Raw genomic sequence first — 17,984 nt, 5'->3', positions numbered from 1 at the left:
TTAATTAGCTTTTTCTTACAGTGATTTAAGGAGGCCTGTAATTAGCCCAGGGTCCACAGGGAGAGGCCGGGGTGCTGGAGCCAGCGCTGGTGCAGGCAGCAAGGGAGGGGCGGGGGCTGCTTGCAAGATGAGGCTCCTGGCCTTGCCAGGTAATGGAGGCTGGGGGAACCCCAGCTGCTGGAGGAAGTGAGTGGAGAGAAACCTTAACTAAATGCAGTGGAAGAGACGGGGGCTGGAGGGGAAAGGGGGGCGCTTAGGAACTGTGCCTTTACGTTTTGTTTTGTATTGGATCAGGTTATGCAGATGGTGTGACTTCAACAGCCCACATCATGGCAGATTTAGGGGTGGCACTTAGACTGTGTCACCGCAGATAAAGTCTATGAGGCCTTTACAACGGCTGAGGAGAGACACCTGCCCCCCCCATGCCAGAACTTTCCAGCTAGTAATGAGAAACTGTTCCCAGTTATGAGGAGAAGCTTCCAGAACAGGGTATACATTGCATGAAGGGTATGTGGCCATTAGCCAGGCACTGGACAAGGTCTTGCCTGAGACCCTTGGCAGCTCTGGTCTTCAAGGGCACACATCTTTCAAATGGGTAGTGCCGTGATTTGAATGTGGTTTGTCCCCAACAAAAACTCACATTAAGGGTTGTTTCCTCAGTGTAGCTGCATGGGAGGTGACCTCAGGGGGATGCTTGGGTCATGGGGACAGGAAAAGGTGAATGGCTTTCTCCTGGGAGCAAGTTCTTGCTCCTGCTGGATCAGGTACCAAGGGAGCAGGTTGTTAAAAGCAAGCTACCCCTTGCCCTTCCACTTTCTGCCATGAGTTGACTCTGCACAAGGTCCTTGCCAGATGTGGCTGCCCAATCTTGGACTTCCCCAGCCTCTAGAACCCTAAGCAGAAAGAAACCTCTTTCTTTATAAATTATCCAGTCACCAGCATTCTGTGATAGCAACAAAAAGTGAACCAAGACATGTTGATTGTCCCTCTGGGCCTGTAGGCCCTGCAGGAAACACACTCCCCCCACCCCCGTCCCTGCCTCCTCCAAATCCTCAAAGGAAAACAGAGTCAATCCCACCTTGCAGGAAATTCACCTTGACCTTGGAGATGAGAACATCACCCATATCGGTTGACCCAGGATCTAGGACCCGATAACTCTTTATCCATGAACTTTGAACTTGCAACCTTTCACAGCCAGGAGTAATGCGGATGGTGACATTATCAATGATGGACAGGTTGCTCTGGGCCCTGAGGGCCCTTTGTTCCTTTCATCAGAGTGATTTGTCTATTGATGTTCATTTCTGAGCTGCTTTGTGGGTGCTGTTAATAACCCCACCCTGTCCAATCAAACAGCAGCAGTAAGGTTGTAGGCACCAGGGGACGAGACTACCGGAGCCGGGTAAAACGCCACCTGTGGAGGTAGATACACCCTGGGTGCTTGTGTTGTGTCCTCTGAGATGCAAAAGTCATGACCGGGAACTGATTGGGAACTACCTGGGAAATTAGTCTGAATGAAAATAGAGAAGTCAGAGGCCGACCACAGGCCACACTTGAAAGGAACAGCATTTGCTGCTGCCACTTTCAGAATCCCTACTATGTGTCAGAGAATGTGACCAGGTACCTCCACATCCATTATCTCTAATTCCCACTGCAGCTCTGCTAGGGAGGCAAATGCTGGCCCACTTACAGAAGAGGAAACTGAGGGTCAGAGAGGGGAGGGAAACTTCCCAAGACTATTCAGTCAGAAAAGAGCAGAGGTTGGATTTGAACCCATCGGCGGGGCACGAGAGCCAGTGTCCTCCTGCAGCTCACCAAGGTGGGGTGGTGGGGCTGGGGATTAAAAGACAAGGAGGATGAAGTGGGCGGACCCGAGGCGGAGAGGAATGCGGACATGCAGTTCAGTTTGTTGAATGCAAGCTGCCTTCCTCCTGTGAGCAAGGCCACCAGATCAAAGTGCCCTCTAGCAGCCCCTGTCCAGTATGCCTGCAGTGATGAGCACCCTCGACCTGTCTCCTCTCCAGTGTGAGTGTGCTGCTAAATCCCGCTTGTTAGCCTTCGCCTTCTGGGTTCAGCAGTGAACCCTTCTCCCCAGGGCCCCTTGCTGGGTTTCCACCCTGCCCCTGACTCCCTACAGGTTCTGTCCCCCCACCTTAGGCCTGGTACTATTGTCATGAGCGTTTTCAGACCCCTATCTTTGCTCACCCCCTCTCATCATGACAAACCTCTATGTGAGGCTCAGAGAGGTAGGAAGACCTGGGATTAGATCCCACACCAGGCTGAGGTCTCCCCTGTGACCATCAAATCCCTGTCCCTCCTTCTCTCACCATTCCACTGGAATTGACTGGCTTTAAGCTCAGCCCACGCTGAAGCCAGCACCGTGCTTGTTACCTGGAGGCAGGTGATGAATTTTGGGAAACCATCCAAGAAAAAGACACAGAATGACTTCTCTCTGTGGCTCTTGCTGCCAAAGTGTACTGAACCCCGGACAGGAGCAGGCCTCCAAAGGACCCACGGTGACACTGTCCATTTGGCTGGGATTGGCCGCTGACAGGGTCCTTTCTGAGTCACTACCTCACAGAGTCCCACGGGCAGTCCTGGGTGGGCATCCTGAGCCTCTTACAGAGGAGGAAGCTGGAGCCTCGGGAAGGTGCTGGGGCTTGCTCAAGGTCACAGTCACACCTGGAGTGACCTTGGATGTGCCATCGTTCTTCACCTGCAAGTACGATGATGCAAGGGCTGCTCTGGGGGACCCGGGGAAGGGGGAGAGTCGGGGACAGGACCTGGCCTGTGAGAGGAGCCCCACAGCTGGTAAGTTTGACTCTTCAGAGTGAAGGACACAAACATGTGGGGAAAGATGAAGAGCCAGAGCGAGAGATTCTCAGACAGGCGCTTGTGCAAACAGGGAGGCTGGCAGCTGCTGGCATTGGTCACAGTGGCTGATTTTTAACACTTTAATCCTCTACATGTGTTGTCCCATTTTATTCTTATTATAAGGCTGTAGGAGGCGGGTTTGATCTTGATTCCCATTTTACAGATGGGAAAATGGAGGCACAGACAGGGTTAGTAAGTGGGAGACCCAGAGAGCAGTTTTTCCAGAGAAAAAGAAAAAGCAACTCCAGGGCAGAATATGATAAACCTAAAAATTAACCCTCTCCCCGGCCAAATACCCATCCCAAACTTCTGGACATGCCTCTTTTCTTTCCTCAACCTCTCTAGTCACTTCCTTTATGACAGAACTCAATACCAGCTGCTCCCTGGCAGGCCACCTTAGCCACCTCTGCTCATGGCAAATGCTGAGGTCCGGGGAATCCATTGGAATCCTGCCTTTAACCTGCCAAGCTAGGACTGGGGATGAAGCTGGGGCTCTGGAATCTGTGCTTTGATTTTGTGGAAGTGGTGGAGACCCCCTGCTTTATGCAGAGCAGTATCTCTGATGCGTGGTACAAATGGTGTCTGGTGACATCACATCACCCTTCAAGTATGCTATGTGGAAGAACCTGGTCCAAGGTTTGCTTGATCGGGTGGATCTCCTGAGAGGCTGGCAGCAGAGCAGAGGGGGTCTAGGAGACTTTCTTCCTGGCTCCACTACATGATCAAATACAATGGGTCCATGCCTTTCTCTCTGAGCCTCAGTTTCCTCTTCTCTAAAATGCAGGAAAAATAAATCAATAAAAAAGAAGCAAAGTGGCAGGGCTAGACTAGAGTAGAAGCTGCAAAGGAGCCACTTGTGAGCGGAGCCAGCTTAAAATAAATTTGTTTGTTTTGCTCAGAGCTTAAAATAAAATTGAATTAAATGCCAATGTTTAAAAATTGGAGGACTGTGCCGAAGAATCCAGATTTCTAGCTTCTCTTAAAATGTTGTCAATGCTGCCCACCCTGGTGTTGGCCGGGCTGGGGGAGGTCACAGAGCGGGGCCTCTGGTCACCAGGGTTACCCGCTTCCCATCCCACTTCATCAAGGGCGGCTTCTCACCTGGACTCAGGCTGGGCGAGTTCCTAGTGCCTGCGCCTCCACCTCTCCTGAACGTGAGCCCTTCCGGGAGTGCGGGAGTGCGTTCTGGGATCAAACCTCCCCCCTGCGCTTCCTGGGTGCGCGCTCTGTGCCGGTTACTCTGAATGAGGGTACCGCCCTGAGCACGCTGCACACACCAACCAACCATGTCCTCTCCCAGCCTCCCAGCAAGCACCCTCGTCATCACACTCCCTGCACAGATGAGGACACGGGGACACCAAGGGTCACATCATCAGTAAGTTGTGGCACTGGGATTTGAACCCTGGCAGCCTGGTTCCCAAATCCGTGCTGTTGCCCTCCCCCTTTCTGGGTGGGAGGCCATTCTTACGACTTTTTCCAACCTCTGTTCCTCAATGTGGAAACACAGTCCTCGGCCTCCCCGTCCCTCCTTCCTTGCTCGCTGGTTATGACTTCCCTCCATCGTACATCAGACCACTCCTTTAATCTTCTCCATGGGCACCAAAGGCCTAGGTACCACTGTCATCCATGTTTTAAAATGGGGACACTGAGGCACTTGTTCGAGGTCACATGGCTAGAGGTGGCAGAGCTGGGACTGAGCCACCCTCAAGCTCCCCTGTGGGCCCCCAACCGTCCACTTGCCATTCACGGCTTCCCTCCTCCGTTTCTGTCTGCCCGTCATCCAACCCTCAGCTGAGGCTCCGTGCTGGAGCCACCCTTGCGCTGGTTCAGGAGACCCAGGCACCTTCGGCTGCGTGGAGCAGGCTGGGGTGGAGGGTGCAATCTGCTCCCAGTTCAGGAAGTGCCCGTGGACACTCCCTCTGGGGCCAAGGCCCACAGGAGAGCTGGTTTCCAGTCCACAGCTCGGCAGAGTCCAAGGGGCTGTGAGAGAAGGAAGCCAGACTCAGCCAGACACCGTCACACCCAGGGAGCTCCTGCCAGCCCCCCAACCACACCCCACCCTTTACTGCTAGAGCCTGGACCAAACTTTTGATCCTAGATTTGCCACTGAATTACTATGTAGCCCTGAGGAGGGGTTCCGGCTTTCTGGGCCTCAGTTTCCCCATCTGCAAAATGAGGGCATTAGTCACTGGAGGACTCAAACTGCTCAAGGCCAGATCCAGTCCTTGGATATACTCTGTGTGGGTATTCGCAGCATTGTTTTTTTTTTTTTTTTTCTTCTTTAAATACATTTTGGGTTTTGGAACAGCTAAAGTACTGTAAAGATAGTACAAAAAGTTTCTATCTACCCCATATCCACTTTCCCCTATTATCACCCTCTCACAGAAGTAGGACCTTTCTCATGAATAATGAATCAATAGCAATACACTATCATTAACAAAAATCAACACTTCATTCAAATTTCCTTGGTTTTCACCTAGCATCCTTCTACTGTCCCTGGTCCCCATGTTATATTTAGTTATCATGTCTTAGCTGTGACAGTTTTGCAGAAGGTTTTTTTTTTTTTTTTTTTTTTTTTTGGGAGGGGGGAGCTGGGGATCAAACCCAGGGCCTTGTGCTCACAAGGCAAGCACTCTACCGACTGAGCTATCTCCCCAGCCCCCCCCCCTTTTTTTTTCAATTAAATTTGATTAACTTAGCACAAAAGTTTTGGGCAACAAGAAATTTCTATCTGTGTGGCGGTTACACAGGTGCAAATGCATGGAATATAATCAAGTGGTTAATGTGAGATTAGGCACTTTACCTACTTTAATCAATAAAAAATCATGATTGAACCAAGTGTGGGGGTGCACACTTGCAATCCCAGCAACTCGGGAGGCTGAGGCAGGGGTATCACAAGTTCAAGGCCAACCTCAGCAACTTAGTGAGGCCCTAAGCAACTTAGTAAGACCCTGTCTCAAACAACACAAAACAAAACCAAAAACCAAAAACAAATAAACAAACAAACAAAACCACTCCAAAAGAGCTGGGGATGTAGCTCAGTGGTAAAGTGCCCATGGGTTCAATCCCCGGTTCCCCCACCCCCTCATACGATTGACTCTCCAAATAACCACACTCTCCATTGTGTTCTGCTCAGAATCTATCTTCGCTTTGTATCATCTGCTTGGTGCCTATAGTCACCATGTGGCATATTAATAAGCCTCTTCTAGTTTACTCATCCGTAAGATGGATATAGTAACATCTTCTACCTGATCAGCCTGAGATGGAGATGAACCAAGGTAATGTGTGTAAAGTTCTTAGCTTAGTGCCTGGTGAACCCTAAGTGTCCATTAAATGGGGAAGATTATGATTATTGCTTGTGTTGTGGTAGCATTATTAAAACAGGTGCTCTCCTGCTGGGCATGGTGGTGCAGATCTGTAATCCCAGTGACTCGGGAGGTTGAGGCAGGAGGATAGGCAGTTTGAGGTCAACCTCAGCAATGCAGGGAAACCCTGTCTGGCCTGGGGTGAAGTGCTGTGCTTCAAGAAAGAGGCTGAAAGAATCCGGACAAGGTGGCACACACCTGTAATCTCAGCAGCCAGGGAGGCTGAGGCAGGAGGATGGCAAATTTAAGGCCAGCCTCAGCAAGTTGGCAAGACCTTAGGCAATTTAGGGAGATGCTGTCTCAAAATAAAAAGGGCTGGGGATGTGGCTCAGTGGTTAGGCACCCCTGGGTTTAATTCCCGGTACAAAACAAACAAAATATATAATAAAATAAAAATAAATAAAACGGGTGCTCCCCTAGGGTCTCTCCCTGCTCGCCCCACCCTGCCTCCTCGAATGCCTCTGTCCCTCTCTGCCAAGGAAAGTCAAAGGGTGGAAGGGACAGAAGCAAGTCTGACAAGATGGGTCCCACCTGTTAAAAGAACCAGAAGATCCTTGAGGATGAACCCCAAACTTGCCCCCATGTGCACAGAAGTTGGGAAGTTAGGGTCCCATCTTTCCCCTTATAAGGAGCCCATTGGGGTGCAAAGAGCCATGCAATGCCCAGAAACCTGTCACCAAGAGCTGCATCCTGTCCCTTAGAGACTCTCCCCTGAGCCAAGGACACAGCAGAGACCTAGAGGACTTTTAGAGAGAACAAGATAACTCCCACCTGACTCTCTGCTGGCCCAGGCTTTTGGGGGCTCGCTTTCTCTGTGTGGCACCTCCAGGACCTGAGCCTAGAACCAACGAGGTCAGAAAGTGATGAGTTTCCAGATGTTCAGGGTGACCTCTTACAAGGATAACACCAAGAAGGACAAACAGCTGCCTATAATAACACCTATGTAGCAGGACAATGGAGGCCAGTGAGGGTCAAGGAGCGGGTAGGGCTGGATCCTGTCTTGTCCTCTGACTTGCTGTGTGACTGCTGGTAAGCCCCTGCCCTCTCTGAGTCTCCCTTTCCTAGTAACAATAAGAGCAAACAGTAACAATAAAAGCAAACAGTAACCATAGTGATGGTCATGAGAATGGTGGTTGTTAGTGCAACAGTAACTCCCAATTTAAGAGCCAGCTATGGGATAAGGTCATGGTGGGTGCAATATTGTTTCTCCTTACAGCTACCCTGTGAGACTGGTCCTATAATTATCTGCCTTTTGCTTGTGAAAAAAGTGAGGTCGGTGGGTGAGAACTTGTCTGTCTTCCCAGGTGACAAATTTGCAGACACAAGTTTCAGACTCTGTTCTGTCGGACTCAGAGTGTGAGACCTTAACCTGGTCCCCACCGCTGGAGTTGCACCTGGGAACCTGGCAGGTCACCTCATGGATGGGGGGCTCCTCATCAGTATTCCCCTCCACGGCTCCTCCAGCGCAGGACACAAAGCTTCCCACATCCCTCCCCTCATGCCACGTTTGCAACTCAGCCATGCACCTTCCCTGGGGACCCAGGCTCCTGAGGGGACCAGCCAGCCCACGAACCCGGCCTCTCATACCTGGGCCAGAGATGGATAGTGACAGATCCAATGGTGTCCCCTCTGGGTTCCAGGCGACAGAAACACACCCACACTCCAACCTCTCTGCTTCAGCGCCACTGGCTACTGCGGAAGTCTGCAGCCTATGGCGACACCCTGTGAAGTGGCCACTGGGTCTGGGTCCAGCTGCCAGCAGGGCTGCCTCCCTTTCTGGCCTGGAGACCGGCGAGGAGGGGAGAGGCCGGGGAGGGGAGAGGCGGGGGAGCGTGGCTGGTCACCAGAGGTTGTGGGCTCGCCTCCACAGCGCCATGGACAAAAAGGTGTCTCTGCCAAAGTCAGTGTGAATGGTGGACATGTCTCTGCGTCCTCGGCTTCCTCCTGGGCCACTGTGCACCTGCCCACGAGGCTCTGATCCTATCAGTGACGCCCTGGCCTCTGTCCTGCTTACCTGGAAATTCTTCTGTTCCGAGGACTCCCTGTACTGATGGCTGGGGAAGAGTGGCCCTGCAAACACGAGGAAAGGCTGGCCACTAGGCGTGCCTCTGGCCCAGCCCACGAAAAGGGTCACGTGGGGGTGAATGGCTGGCCAGAAGCCAGGCCAGGAGAGAGGAGCACCCGGCCCAACAGCTGGGAAGGTGGCCTCCCCAGGAAGCCTCTCTGAACTACGGGGAAAGTGACAGTCTCCGCCCACCCCATCTCTGGCCCCAAGACACTTCTGACTTCTTCCCTTATAACAGGCCCTGACGCTTCCTGTGTATTGAGAACAGGAGGAAAACATCCTTCCCGTGGAGCGACAGGCCCCTGCTCCACCATCGCGGGGGAAAGGGCACTTTCCACGTGAGCTGGTTCCGCGTCCGTGGTCATCTCCCCCTCCTGTCCTCTGTATTGATTTTATTTCAGAAATTTCAGGCATAAAGAACTTGCCCCTGAGTATTTTCTTGCTCTTTTGTGAATTGATGTTTGGCTAATCACAGCTCCTGTTTGACAGTGGGTACCTAAGCGGCAGACCTGGGATGGAGTCGACCCAGGGTCCTCCTCCACTTCCCAACCCTGGGCTTTTTTAACTGTGGCTGAAGCCAGAGACGGCGGTGAACGACTCCTCCTCCTTAGACGCAGCCCGTCCAGGAGCACAGGTGAGGGAGATCGCTCCGGGGTGATCCCTGGGTGGCCGCACCAGGTCTCAGTCACGTGACCTAGTCTGACCGTTTTCATGTTTGCACTGGATTTTCAACCCTGCCTTGACTTTAACTCTGCAGTCCCTCCAAGAATGCACCATGTACCTGCTTCTGGTGGCAAACTCTCTGCCCTGTGAGCTCATGATTTAATCCACCTCGAGGCCTCCTTGTACTTTCTCTGCAAGTAGTAAGCACCTGCTGGATGTGTGTCACGGGGTAGGGTTACAGAGATAAGCAGGACCTAGATTCTGTGCTCAGGGAGGGACAGAAGCTCATAAAGACACTGACATTCACCGTGTGCTCAGAGAGGTAATGTCTGTTCCTCTGGGTCACACAGCTAAGGAGGAAGTGGGGTACTGATTTAAAGTCAGGCATCTTTGAGGATAAAGTGGGGTACTGATTTAAAGTCATCCTGGAGGATAAAGTTCAAGGCTTTTTTCCAGGACCGCACGCCTCCTGGGGAGTTTATGGTCTGGTAGAAGACAACGTGATTCTCCAAAATTAAACTAAAACACAATCTGAAATAGTCTACAACAGAGGCCTCTCTGAAGAGCTATAGGGACAAAGAGGACAGAATGATACATTTTTAATGAGGTGCAAGTGACGTGAGAGATGTCCAGCATTCCATTTGGAAGCCTAAGAAACCAGAGCGCTCTCACAGGTAGAATCCTGCTGGGCCGGAGTCGGCACGTCCCGAGGGAGGCGGGTCTCTGCACACACTGCACCAGCTTCGCTCCTTGCCACACCCTCCCAGGCCACCCCTCAGGGAAGGAGGTCCCTGCTCCTGGAATTAGCCAGGGCACAGAGAGGGCCCCACAGTGAGTGGCTGACACCCCTGGTCTCCCCACGTCAAGCACAGGGCAGCTCCCGCAGCAGTACCAGCATCCCACAGAGGACAGAAGAAGGGGAGGGAAAGACCCAGAGGTCAAGGAAGCCTCCCCCACCTCCAGGGCCCTAGGGTGAACAGGGTTAGGCCCAGAGGATTCTGCTCTTGGTATCCGAGTCTGGATAGCTGCCCCAGCCTGCCCAGGGGCCCAGCAAAGAGGCTAAACCTGATGCTCCATCAGTTGGTAGGACTGGGGTGGGCACGTGGCCTCTGGGAGTACCTTTGGCTCTCACGGCAACCTGTGATGCTGTCCATGGTCTGTAGATGAGTCAGGCCAGGACCAGAGAGGGGAAGTAACTCACCCATGGATGCACAGCAGAATCAGATTTGAACACAGAGTTCATGCTTTCTCTACTATACCACATACCCACTTCATTTGCCATGTGTTTTCTTGTTTCAGCCTCACCTTGGTGTAGAATCCTTCAGAGCCAGCAAAAAGACACTGACAGCATCCCCCTAGGCTGGGGGTCAGACCTCACCCCACGGCCGGAATGACAGAGGAGGCAGATTTGAATGCGGCCCACCCTGACCTTCTTGGCCACAGGTGTCCACAAGGCCACCCTTAACATGCCAGTTGTACCAGCATTTCCTCCTCCTGAAGCACTCTTTTGAAACTGTGAATGTCCCCGGGAATAGCTCCCTCCCACTCTTGCCTCCTGGTGAGACATTTTTGTCCCCTGGACCTCTGTCTGGGTGAGCTGATCCAGCAGTGAGTTCGGCTGGACAAACATGAATTGGGTCTGACTAGGAGACCCAGCCATGCTAGTGGGGGTCCCTGTTAAGAGGCTCCAACATGCAGGCGGGGCTTGGGGATCTGGAGCAGGGTGGGCAGCTTTGGATTTGGCAGCCTCAGTCCCGGCTCTGCAACTTGGCGTATCTCAGAACACCTGCGAGTGGCAGGATGAGGGACAAGACGTGAGGATTTATGACACCTGGCAAGGCATCACACAGAATTCTGGATGGCTGGCTCTTAGTCAGAGGTCTGGCCACCTCACTACAGCCACCCTGAGGCACAAGGGAGCCAGAGAGGGGGGCAGGTGCCCTGTGTCACTCACAAGCCCGGAACAGTAGCCCTGCTGCCACATGGGGGGTGGGGGGGCAGGCAGCATTGATTCCCTCAGCTCCAACTCCCTTGTTTGCAGGGGAGGAAAGTGAGGACCCAAGAGAGAAGGAGAGTGTCTACTGGATGCCAAGCTGCACCCAAAGCCCTTCACAGATGTCCCTCATTTGTGAGGTGGGAATCATCCCTACTTCACCACACAGAAACCGGGGCTGGAAACATGGCGAGACTCAGCTAGGACGGCAGAGCACAGACGGAGACTGGGAGCGCTGGGATTTGAACCCGGCACCTGGGTGTGCTGGTGCCTGCTCTGATGCGCCCTGACCAGCTCACGGAGCTCCGTGACTCCTGGAGTTGGTGTCAGAGTGGGAATACAGATTGTTGGTTCTCAGTTCAAGCAAGGTAGGAACCTCTAGTGTTTGGGATGAGGAAGCTTGTTTTACTTTCCTGGATCCCTGAGATGATTGGGAGGAGGGGGATGGGCAGCGGGCAAGACACGGAAGGTCTACCATGATGGCGGCCCGGCAGGGGTGATGGGCTTGGGTGTCTGTGTGCTTCTTACCCTCCTGTGGGGAGACTCAATGTACAAGGAGAACAGAAGTGGGTCTCATCCCAGAATGAGAGCGGAGTGCCTGGCAAGAGGGATAGGGGCTCAGAGCACCTGGGAAGGGCATTTTCTCCTTCAGGGAAGCAAAGACAGGGAGTGACTTTGGAAAGAAGCCTAGTTTCCTTGCCCTTTGAAGACCAGTGCTGGGGAGAGCCTGGTGGTCCCAGCATGTCCAATGTCAGCCAGTTGCATGCCTACCTGTCCCACGGTCATCCAGCCTGTGACCACTGTGAGCTCAGCCCTTGGCTTCCCATGTGTTCCCCAGAACCCAGCACACAGCTGTGTGAAGAAACCACTGGTCTTCGTGTGAGTCCAAGAGACCCAGCTGGGCGGGGTTTGTGGCTCAGTGGTAGAGCACTTGTGTGAGGCACTGGGTTTGATCCTAAGCACCACAAGTAAATAAACTAAATAAAGGTATTGTGTCCATCTACAATTAAAAATATTTAAAAACAAATAAACACAAGGCTGGAGCTGGTGAAGGCCAAGTGTTGATTGATGGACATCTCCTGGAAGCTGGGACCTCTGTGATTTTGAGAGGTACACTGCCCTTTTGGAAAATGATGTAAAATATCCTCTGAGTCTATTTGAGGATCTCAAGGTAATGAGTGAATGGGTGGCCCATCCTTGCAGCCTCAAACAATTACGATGGTGTCAGGGATTGAATTGTGATCCCCAGGTTGGAGTCCTAACCCCTGGTACCTCAAAATGTGACCTTATTTGCAAATAGGGTCTTTACAGCATTAACCAAGTTAAAATGAGGCCATTCCGGTGGGCTCTAACCTGAAATGACTTGTCCCTCTTATAAGAAGAGGAAATGCAGACATGCAGAGGGAAAATGAAGATCGGGGACTGAAGAGAGGCATCTACAAGCCAAGGAATGCCAAAGATGGCCGGGAAACCACCAGCAGCTAGGAGAGAGGCCTGGAATAGATTCTGACACCCCACTGACACCTTGATATCAGACTTCAAATCTCCCAAACCACGAGACAACACATTCCAGTTACGTCAAGCCCCTGGGTTCACGATCCTGCGTTACAGCAGCCCTAGTAAACGAATCTGGACATCAAAATCTTTTCCTGTGCTATGTGGTTGAGAGAGACCAACAGAGTTCTAGAAGAAAGGGGCCTGGGGTCTTCACAATTCAAGGCAATTGTGTCCATGGCAGATCACCAGGAGAACAAGAGCCACTGAGCCACCGGTAGTCTAAAGCCCGTTCTGGGCACAACATATTTTCTCTTCCCACTTAATCCTTCCAATGCCCTCAAATGAGAGGGCTGATCCCTTCCATTCTAAAGGAAATACAGCTGAGGCAGAGGAGCATTTCAATGACGTGGCTAGGACTATGCAGGCAGGACCTGCACCTGGCCAGGTAAGAGGTGCATCGTGCCATGCCACCTCCCCAGGTGGAAGCCATGCAAGACAGCTACTGGCATGCAGGTCCTTCTCAGAGACTCGGGGTGTTGAGCCCACATCTCTGCTCCTGTCCTGGCTGTATTTTATACTAGGGGGGGGGGCAGTCTGGTCAGGGACAGTATGTGTTTTCTGGATTTCTCTCACTGAGAGGCAACATTGCAGGAAAATATCCAAACTCCCTGGGAGGACAAGCTGTTGAAGAATCGTCAAGTACTTTTAAAGCCCTGATTCGTGCCGATTTTCATCTTGCACAAAGCACTTTTGTGCATCTGACCTCCAGTGCCACCACTCAGGTGGAAATTCCAGTCAGCCCTCTGGACCCATGGGTTCCCGATCCACAGATTCAACCAACAGGAATCAAAAATACATTCAAAATGTTGCATCCGAACTGAATGCACACAGATTTCTTTTCTTGTCATTATTCTCTAAACAATACAGTATAGCAACTATTCACCGAGCATCTGCATTGTTTTGGGTATTATAGGTCATCTAGAGATGTTTTAAAGTACATAGGAGGGTGGGTGTAGGTTTCATGTAAATACTAGGACATTTTACATAAGAGAATTGAGCATCCACTGATTTTGATAATGTGGGTGGGGGGGTGCTGGGAGGAGTTCAGGAACTAATTCTCTTGTCTATATTTTAAGGAGTGATGTGTTGCTTTCTGAACTATCCTTAGTTGTGATTGCCTGATACATAGCTCTGACGTGGAAATTCTGCCAATCAAACTCATTTACGAGAACGGATGCCTGTCATTTTTACCTAAAAGGAGTTTCCACTGTAGGTATTTTAGGTGATATTCTGGCACAGAGTTGGGAGTAAAATATTTTCCACAAATATTCATCTTGCAGTTCATTTTCTCTCTGGATACTCCTCTTGGCAGGGGGTGGAATTTCTCAACTCTCTTGTACAAGAGATTATCTTTCCAATCAGATTGCATTGATGTTGGATAATCTGTAAAGACCCTACTTCCAAATAAGGTCACACGGTAAGGCTCCAGGGAGGACAGCTCAGCCATTCCTGGACTCTCTCATGGCTCCTGGGGGGGTCTGCTCCCACCTCACATTCCAAATCCCCAGGACCCAGCCCAGGGGGGGTGCTGCTGAATGCCTGCTAGATAGGCGAGTGGGCTTGACCCAGACTTGGACCTGCAGACAGAGCTGAGTCAGATTGTTGGTTCCTGCACTTCACTGAATTTTGCTAAAAGCCTAGAAACCAGAGCCAGACCGCCTGGGTTGAAATCCCAATTAAGGGAGGTAATTTACCACTGTGCATCAGTTTCTCCTCTTGTAAAATAGGGATCATGGTCACAGGTTGTTGTGAGGATCAAATGATGAGTTTTAAACAATCAGATCAGGGTCTGGCACATAGCGGGCACTATATTAAGTGACTACCCTGGTTATTTGTGCTGCTGCTGCTGCTGCTGCTGCTGTTATTATGAATTCAATTAGCCAACATGGATTGAAGGCCGTATGTGTGGAGTCAGCCGGATAGGGTTCAAATCTCAGTTTTGCTACTTCCTTGATGGGTGACCCTGGGCATTTCACTTAACCACTTTGTACCCTGGTTTCCTGTTCTGTGAAATGAAAATAATAAAACTACATATGTCATAGGCTGGGGGTGAGGATAAGCTTCTCATTGCAACCTCCTGCTCACTGTGATGCTAATATCTCCTAGGGGCTGTTTCTATTATTGATACTGGTGTGACTGTGAAGGATACTACAGCTGCCCTGGGAAAACTTATGTCCACCTTGGGGCCAGAGATGGGTTCACCTTGGATGGGTCTACGTTTGAGACCGGAAGGTCGTCCACAGGGTCAGGTGGCCCCTCTTGTGCGCTCCTGCACTCTCCCTGCCCACCACCAGAAACCCAGACCTAGAGCTGGGAGCCGGCCCTTCCTAGTGACCACGTGGCCTGTGTCCTCTCCCAATTGCAGAGGGATGTTCCTCACACCTTCATCAGATTTCTGGAACCTTCTAGTAGCTTCGCCGCTGCATGTCAGTTACAATCCAGCTCGTCACAGGAGCCCTGTGTGCCCTGCCCGTGGCCCCCATGTCCCTCCTCGGCCCACGTGGCTTGTCAGTCCTGAACACCCCTCTGCAGCCCCACTGCCCTCCTCCCTGTCCGTCACCCCTCCCCAACCCCCAGGACCACTTGCTCCTCAGGGCCTTGACATCCACAGCAATGCTCTCTCCAGACCCAAGACCCCTGCATGCTGGCTGCTCTACCATTGAGACCTCTGGTCAAATGTCCCCTCTTCTGACCACCTGTCACCCCATCCTGCTTGCTTTCCTCGAAGAGCTTATCACACTCTGAAGCTGCCTTCTGTATTTATCCCCTTACTGTTTGCAGAAGTGTCATCACCGTGAGGACAGGGGTCTCATTTGCTCTTTTCAATACAAGGGCACCCCCGAGGGCGGGATGAAAAGGCAATGACTGCACAGAGAGGGTGCTCGATAACACTCGCCAACCAATGAACAGGTAGCCCCCGCTTTCAAGCATCCTTTAGAGAGAAGATAACACATCTTTATTACATAATAAAACAGGTTGCACGCAATGGTGAAATTCCACCATGTGGTTGCCACCAACCATGGGCAAACCCATGAGAAGCCTTTCAATTCATCTCAGGAGGAGGAGAAAGGACGTGCCACCTCCTGCCTCTGTGGGTGGGCTCATAGATAGCTCTCCTCGACCTCCTTCCTCACCCACACCTGCCAAAAACTGTTGGGTTTAGATGCCCATCTTTCTGTTCTGCATTATCAATTGTTTAATATTCGAGAGATGGCATTAAATAAATATGTGAGCAATTATGTCATGTGTTTGAAAACAATCTGGCTAGTCCCAAAGTGCTTGGGCGAGAAATCAAACTTCATGAAGGCAAAAGGTCTGGGTGATCTCCGAGGGAGGAGGAGAGGCATGCAGCAGCCTGCAGGCCTGCTCCTTCCCTGGATCTGCTCTGGGGTTACTCATCTTTCTCTGTGCAGGCGGGAGCAGGGGCAGGTGGAAGCCTGCTGTATTTTCACAGTCAGAATTTCAACATCGGAATCTCACAGTTGCATCCCAGCTGCAAAGTTGCTACTCTGGATCTCAGTTTACTCATCTGTGTAAAGGGTCAACTACGTCTTCCAGGGGAAGGGCAGGTGAGATGACTGTGAACTCTAGCTGGGGGGATGTTCTTATGGAAGTTGGGTCTGATGCTGAAAGATGAGCAGTACAAGCTCTGGGTTCCTGATACAGCGGGATTGGGGGAGCACGGGGTGTGGATCCCAAGGTTCGTATATTATCAGACAGCAAGGTGAGTGGAGCAAGGTAAAAACAGGTTCAAAGGAAGGGCTTCAGGATTCCATAAGAAGACACAGTTGGTCCCAGCAAAGGGCCGAGGAAATCTCATGGAGGTGCCATATTGCTGGCTCTGCAAGGCGAGTGGCATTTTGACCCCAGGGAGAGGACTGTCCCATTTCAGTAGCATAGATTAGATACCTACCATGTAATAAGTATTTATTGAGCATCTACTATGTTCCAGCTACTCTGGATTATCTTTGTGTAGCTTTTGTAAGATGCCATTCTGGTCTCCATTTATGGATGAGGGTGCACAGGCTTAGAGAAGCCTCCCTGGTTGCAAAACTGGTATTTTGTACCCAGACCTGAGTCCATCCCCCAAGCTCTTGATAACATGAGACATATCAAGGCCACCCAGCTGATTGGCACTGCTGACTCTCTTAGCTCAAGCATGGGTCACAGCAAGCCCACCTCTGAGGCTTCCTGTGTAGCACAGAAGGTAGAAGAAGCCAGGACCAGGTGATGTCCCCGGTCTTCACAAAAGCACCAGTCTGTCCTCCCAGGATAGAGGCAATGTCAGAGCTGCCTGGTCCCCCCCCCAGCACCAGTCAGGTCTGGGACGTCTAGACCCAGGGAATAGGAAGACCACCTATCAGTTGATATCCTGCTGCTTTCCACCTCCAAGTTTGATGCCCTACTCCTGATTCAAGTACAAAAGGGATTCCAGGGGGTTTCCCTAAACAGGCCAAATGTTGCACAAATGATACGTGTGTCCCCAACAGGATGGCAGATGGAAGATAGCTGCTTTCCAAACACTCTGTGCACCTGCCCAGTTGACCCTCCATTAGCAACACCCCCCCCCATGCCGCACCTGCTCTCTCCTCAGTCTGCCCTCCTCCCCCAACAAAACCCCAATCTCAACTCACCCCTCCGCGTCTTCGGGTTAAATGAGAAGCGTCAGGGTTTGGAAAATAGGGCCCATGTCTTGCTGGCTCTGGGGACTGGGTGATGAAGTTCAGCTCTGGAAAAGGGGAGAGATGGAATTGATTAGGGGCCACATGACCTGACTCAGGTCAGGCAGTAGGGAAGGGAACAATGGTGTGAGTGTCCCCTGAGTACTGGCTCTGGGCTAGGGCCAGCACTGGGAGTGTAGATGTAGGAGAAACAGGGGTGCCTCCCCACAACCTCGTCCCAGGGCTGACCTGGCCACACACAACCCCACCCCTGTCTTCTGCATTGAGACCTGCCCGGGGGGGTTTCACTACTCCTAGACCCCACGCTCATCTCAGGGGAGCAGGTCCACCTGCTGGCAGGCGTTAAAATGGGATCTCCCAGTTGGTGGCTGTTGTGACCTGTGAGGGTAGAGGTATGGTACAGTGGTCACAGGTGTGTGCTCTGGAGAGACAGAAGCCTTCCCTGGCTAGTGACTTAACCTTTAAATCCACTGTTTCCCCACATGGAGAACAGAAAGAATACCCATTTCTCAAGGTTTTTCTGAGAGGTAACTACAATGCGATATGCATGAATACCTCAGCCTTAGGGGGGTTCAATAAACAGCAGGAGGAACCAAATGGATGCTACATGTGTCTTTGTTAGCCTCCCTTTATTGGTCTATCTATGACCCCATCCATCCATCTATTCATCTACCTACCCATTCACCCATCCATCCATCATCTATTCATCTACCCATCCATTCCATCCATCTATCCATCACCCATTCATCTACCCATCCATCCATTCACCCATCTATCCATCATCCATT

At 51.5% G+C, this 17,984-nt stretch overlaps 1 protein-coding gene across 10 annotated transcripts in view; it reads right to left on the bottom strand.

Moving 5' to 3' along the window:
- Atp2b2 (ATPase plasma membrane Ca2+ transporting 2) overlaps window positions 1-17,984 on the bottom strand; it is a 354,925-nt gene that overhangs the window by 183,925 nt on the left and 153,016 nt on the right. For 9 of the 10 annotated variants that reach the window (XM_047534510.1, XM_047534498.1, XM_047534504.1 and 6 more), the window contains one exon: window positions 17,149-17,243. The exons of the other annotated variant lie outside the window; for it this stretch is intronic. The gene's annotated coding sequence lies outside the window, so the exon portion shown is untranslated. The remainder of the gene's footprint in view (window positions 1-17,148; window positions 17,244-17,984) is intronic. 10 annotated transcript variants of the gene reach the window in all.

Source organism: Sciurus carolinensis, chromosome 19 (genome assembly GCF_902686445.1).
Source record: "Sciurus carolinensis chromosome 19, mSciCar1.2, whole genome shotgun sequence".
Lineage (NCBI taxonomy): Eukaryota > Metazoa > Chordata > Mammalia > Rodentia > Sciuridae > Sciurus > Sciurus carolinensis.
The sequence above is the reverse complement of the archived record's forward strand: the minus strand, read 5'-3'. Positions and strand labels throughout refer to the sequence as shown.